The following is a 6,178-nucleotide window of genomic DNA, read 5'->3' as shown; positions in this document are numbered from 1 at the left end:
TCGCCCCTCCATCGCTGTGTGGGCTCAGAAGTCGCTCATCCCGGTCGCGACTCTTCTCATCCCTGGCTCCATAATGGTGGAACGGTTCCCCCCCCCCATGTCAGAATGGCTGAATCACTGCCCATCTTTCGGCAGAGACTATAAACACATCTCTTCAGGTTACACCTGGACCCCTCTTGAACTAACCTATCTTCTTACCCTTCTTTAAAAAAAAATAAAAAAAAACAATGCTACTTATTCCTATTAAAAGGTTTAGCTGATGAAGACTGTGATGCACAGTTGGTTTCACTACTGTTGACAAAATGCACTTATTGTAAGTCGCTTTGGACAAAAGCGTCTGCTAAATGACATAATGTAATACATGGAGCCTACTATCACCCAACAGTGTATGCTATAGTGTTAGCATGGAACCTATTATTCAACATAGTGTATGCTAAAGTGTTAGCAAGGACCCTACCACTCAACATATGCTAAATATTAGCACTGAGCCTCCTATCACTCAACAGTGTATGCTAAAGTGTTAACATGGAGCACTGAAGCCAATAATCTATCAGGGACACATGTATGATTTTGGTGTCTATGTTCTCATCACTTACCCAGTGAATTGACCAACAGGGCAATATCACAAAAACTTGGTGTATTCCTTTCCAGAACACTGACCTAGGTGTATATTTTGCACATTTATTTATTAGCTGCATGACTAGATGCAGAAAGCATACTATCTGTAGACCAGAGTTGGAGAGTAGATGATTATGTGAATTGTCAGATTACATTTTGGTAAATGAGTTTGAGTAATTAGGATTAGGTTGTGCTCCAGTTCCACCTTGTTATCAACAGAAGTTAGGGATCATAAAATGAAATGAAACACACACACTCATACACACACAAACATACTGTAGTAAACACCTAAAGCAGGCCTAAGCCTGCCTTTTGAACATATCTGCTCTAGGGCTATTGCTCTCTTTCACTTACTGACTAACATCTCTCTCTCTCTCTCTCTCTCAATATCTTTAAATTTGACCAATTTCATGCCGGAATTAAAAAAAACAACCTAGTGTCTCCCCTTGGCAGGGTGGAAAAGTCTCTGAAAAAGCATTTAGAACACAGGACACTAAAACCACTCCACTCCACTGAAACCCAGGATAATAATAATAGATAATAAGAATTAAAGCTATACTCTTTAATTATAAAATGATGACTTATTTTCAATTTAAGTTATGAAAATCCACCCGTCAGCGCTGCACGTGACCCCCCTAGTTTGTTCCATTCCAGCACTTGTGGTCGGGCATTACCAGTGGCAGAAATCTACATGGCGCACAGGAAGTGATGCGTTTTACATATTTAGTAAACAAGGAAGACAATTATTCTGCGATCTGTGGACTATTTTGGTTAGAGAGAATAATGTCAACTACCAAGAGCTAATACATTAGATTACTTATTTTAAAATGTTGAAATTCTGTGCATTGTTTGGCTGCAATAATTGGAAAGAAAAAGTCTCTGTCTTTTCCCTGCCCACTTACAGGAAGAGAAGATCATTTTCCTCCCATTGATCGAATAGGCAGGGAGGTAAAGTCAACATCACACCTGGTATAGATGTGAATGCACATTACACGTGGGAGATTTGAATTGTCAACAAAGGAGGGCACATAGAAGATCAGCTGGTCGCTCCTGCAATGCATTGATGCCAGAAAACACTGTATTTAGGCGGTCTGTTCCCTCCGTTGAGAAATTGAACCGAGTTCTGAGTTGAAGCTGGGAGCTGCGTCATACTGTTTTAGTGCGCCACTTAACACGCTAGCGTTGGCGCTGCTTCAGTCTTCTCTCTGCTCCATCTATACCATGTGGTCATGGCCGCCTGACTGTGTAAATGTGGAGGGGCAAAATCTGAACAGAGAGGGTGGTCTGGAGGACCTCCCCTGGAATTGTTTTGTTTTTTTTGTTTTTTTTTAAACAAGCCATTTCCTGCAATTTTACATATTTATTTTTATACATTTGGTTTGTATACTGTGATACTTGATTCTCAATGCTACACTGAAGAACCGAATTCATTTAAAGAGATGCTATAAACACATTGTGGTCTAAAAATGCTTGATTTCTTTTTTTGTCAAATAACAGAATTCATAGGTTATATTGCACAAAATGACAAATAAGCCAGCTACATGTAAACATGAATTCACTTTGAATATCAGTTCTTTTTTTTTTTTCGCTAACGTTATCTTTTTGCTTTGGCATCCTACCTGTTGCTGTTGCTCTGCTGTTCTGACACTGCTAACAGTATCATCTTCAATAATCTGTTGAAAACATCTCACTTTAGCTTTGCTAGATAGCTTGCCAAATGTTAAACACACTTTCAGAGAGAAAGAGAGAGACCTTCGGCACACAGAACACGAAATGGAACATTAGCCAATTCATGTCAATGGGACCACAACCCAACTTCTCACTCAAAATATAAAGTCAATAAATTTTTTCGACAAGAGATTATGGTCTCAGTATCTAATTTTACTTCTTCTAATATGTGTCCATATGGCGATTTTCAAAATAATTGCGTCATTAACGGGATGTAACGGTTATAAAACGGGGTAGTTTTCCGAGTGATTGACAGGTCGCCTGTCCAGTGATCGACAGGTCGCCGATCACAGACTAATAGCAGGCTTCGCTCTGGCTGCTCCGGCTCCAAAAAAATGTCAACATGGCGACACTCGTAAACCCAAACTTTTGGCTTCAAAACGGCCCTTCAGAAACCTATGCGTGACGTCACACTCACTACATCCATCTTTTTTTACAGTCTATGATTTAGCGCCCTAATTAGCGGTAAATCACACATGATTAATGAGTGAATTCTGACACTTAATTCATCATCAACCTGCGTCTGCATTCACCAGTCGCATAAACAAATGTTGCAATTAACATGACATGACAAGTTAGCAATATTAATGGAAATAGCAAGAGAAGCATCTATATTTTTTTTTTTAAATGACAGCTGTGACCTTCGACCTGACTATCGCCTATCAAGAGAAACACTTAACAACCTCTTCTATCACTTGAGTGACCAGTATGACCGTGGCTGGGGTCTTGAGATAGAGATTCTTGTTTTTGTTTTCTGGTTGGCTAGTGCAACGTCACACAGAGTAGTGAGCAGAGCTTTTGACATCCCCCGTTACACTGTCAACAACATCATCCACACAGTGGCACGCAAGACTAAGACTCTGGAAAGTCAGATCGTCAGACCTGCATGTAACAGAATATAATGTGATTCCACTTGCCATTACTGTTATGGCTACGAATGTCACTCTGAATCCACTGGGACCCTCTGTCTGACAGCTTAATTTGACAACCCGCCCCCTCTTAGACCCCTGCAGACTTGGGGAGTAAGCCCCCTACAGTCTTCCCCAGTCTGCTGTTTCATGCAAGTAGGTCTATCTGCAGCCTGCAGGCTCGCTACAGGACACGGCCCCACCTACGTCAGTACAAGAAACGCCCCCTGAGACGGTGGCCGAAATGGGTCGAACAGTGGAACTTTGCAGTTCCGTGAAACTGGCCAAATAAAATTTCCAGTTTTCCAGTATTTTCTTTTCAAAATAAAAGCCCCATATGAGGCTGCCACTAAAAACACAGTTGTGAATCGTGAAATCTCTGTAACTAATAATTAATAATGTAGCAAAATGTTTAAGAGGACGACGTAGGCTGTTTCTGACTGCAGAAATCCCCCTTTAATGTCCATGAATCAATTAATGCTGAGCTGGCATAACAAATAGAAAGGTAGGGGGCATGCTGTAGAGTTTTATTGTAATTAATAGTATAATTTCCTTGTCACTTTGATATAACAGAGTACTTTGCATTGAACTTGGAATTGAAAATGTCAAATAAATGTATTTTGAATTAACAATGTAGAACAAAAAAAAAAACCTCTTAGTTTACAATTGGGCTAATCCTAAATAACTAAAGAATAACCCCACCACCAAAAACCAAATTGTGATTGAAGTAGTCTAATTGTATACTTAATTCACTGATCGAGCTCTTGATACAAGAAGAATATACAAAGGCCCCCACACTTACAATGACGATAGGTTTCTTAATATCTATACATTTTCTTATTCCTCTCCTGCAGATTCAATTTCACGGCCATTTCAAGGAGGCACAAAATGTAGTTTTCCCAGCCACACTAGCTGAATGTGTACTTTTTTTCCTTTCTGTGTGAATTAATGCAGTTTATATCAACCGCATCTGCATTGTCACAGTTTCTAATTAACATGTTTTTATTTATTATCAACAAGAGAAATACCATTTCATTAAAACATCAAGACTTTTATTTTAAAGGCAAAGACATTCTACCAGAAGTGAGTTTCCTTATTGTGGCTAGTTTCACACAGCTTTACTTTGCAGAAGGCAAAAAAAATATTTCCTATGAAAACGATTGTTTTTCAACTTGTCATTGATATAGCTTGCTAACCACATAGCATAGCATCAGAGTTGATTTAGCTACGTATGTTGCTAACCAAATAGCATAGAATCAGCGGTCTTTTGATAGCCAGTTAGCTTCTAGCTCCTCTGCCACAAATTTGAAATACCCGCCCGCCGAAAAAGCTATCATTGTGATGAGGGGGCGTTTCTTGTACTGACATAGCAGGTGAGGGGCGTTTCTTGTACTGACGTAGCATGTGGGGGCGTGCCTTGTAAGGAGTCTGCAGGCTGCAGATGGACCCTTCTCGTTTCATGTCCCTATGGTTGACATTTTTGCACCCCTACATTTTTTTTAATATATTGTTATTTTTATGTATAACTTTATTTTAGTTGTGAAAAGTAACTAGCTGTTGTTTATCACTTTGTTGACTGTTGTGGTAATCCAACTTGTTTTGTGACTGTTATTACGATGTAATTAACTTTGGCTAGCTTGGTGTCTCGTAGATAACTGTAGCCATGTTAGCGATCCCTTTAGCTAGCTGATGGCTTGCGGTTGGCTGATTTGTTTTCCATTTTTTTGTTTTAGTCTGTTGGTGCTTGGCTGTGATACTGCGTGGCTGCGAGGGTCTTTACTTTAACTGTTATTACCAGGTACATGTATTTTTAATGATTGTTGACCATTTTATATTTACATTTGTTTAACAAATAAATGTCCCAGTCTGCTGTTTCATGTCCCTGTGTCCGTTGGTGCTTGGCTGTGATACTTTCACTGTTATTATCAGGCAAAAGATACATCGGATTTGGGCGACTAGCAGAGAAAACCCAACGCATGCATGCATTCAGAATTGCTGTAGGGGCAATTGATGAGGGTTAGGATAAAACCCCCCACAGAGGATGCTAACTGCTACCTGAATAGGAAGTTATTCCATTCCCTTCAGCTACAGGCTGCATGTGACCATAAGAGCAGATTCATTGACATTTACGTGGGCTGGCCCGGGTCAGTTCACGATTCTCGAGAACAGTCCCATCTTCAATCAGCATGCTTATCCCCCTGAAAGGTGCTGCATTCTTGGAGATGGTGTCTACCCTTGTATCTCCAAACCAATTACGTTGATGACACCCTACAGAGAACTGGTGAGGGATCCAGTGAGATCCCGCTTCAGTCATCGCCATAGGCAAAGGCACGCAATATAATTGAGAGATGCTTCGAAGAAGACATGATGGCATACCATTTTCTTCAAGGCCCTATAGGTTAAGCCATCGTTTGCCTACATTGTGGTTACCTTCTGTGCAATCCTGGAAGTGGTTCCCCCTTTATTGGCCCACAGACTGGCTCCTACAGGTCTAATTGATGGTTTATCCATGATGGGTAACCACGTCCAAGAAGCCAGTTTCCTCCCTCTCCTCCATTCCGATGCCACTACAATAAACTTCACTTTAAGCATTACATAAAACTGGTGTTATATGAAGCTAAACCTAATCTGATCTTAAAGGTCCCATATTCTACACTTTCCAGTGTTTTATTTTGTCTTGAGGTCCATTAAAAGCTGTTTGTGTGGTGTCATGTACCAAAAACACTCTCAATCCATTTTTACACGTTCATTTTTACCATTACCAAACCTCACGAGATGGAGGTCGCGCACTGTTGCACACACAAACCTCGAATTTTCATGAAATAATGGATCAAATTTCATTTTTTTCCACTCATAGAGCGATCGTCAGGCATCAGAAGACTTTGATTATACTACACGAGCTTTATGGAGTAATTTTATGGACA

The sequence above is a fragment of the Centroberyx gerrardi genome, chromosome 6, assembly GCF_048128805.1.
Source record: "Centroberyx gerrardi isolate f3 chromosome 6, fCenGer3.hap1.cur.20231027, whole genome shotgun sequence".
Classification (NCBI taxonomy): Eukaryota; Metazoa; Chordata; class Actinopteri; order Beryciformes; family Berycidae; genus Centroberyx; species Centroberyx gerrardi.
The sequence above is the reverse complement of the archived record's forward strand: the minus strand, read 5'-3'. Positions refer to the sequence as shown.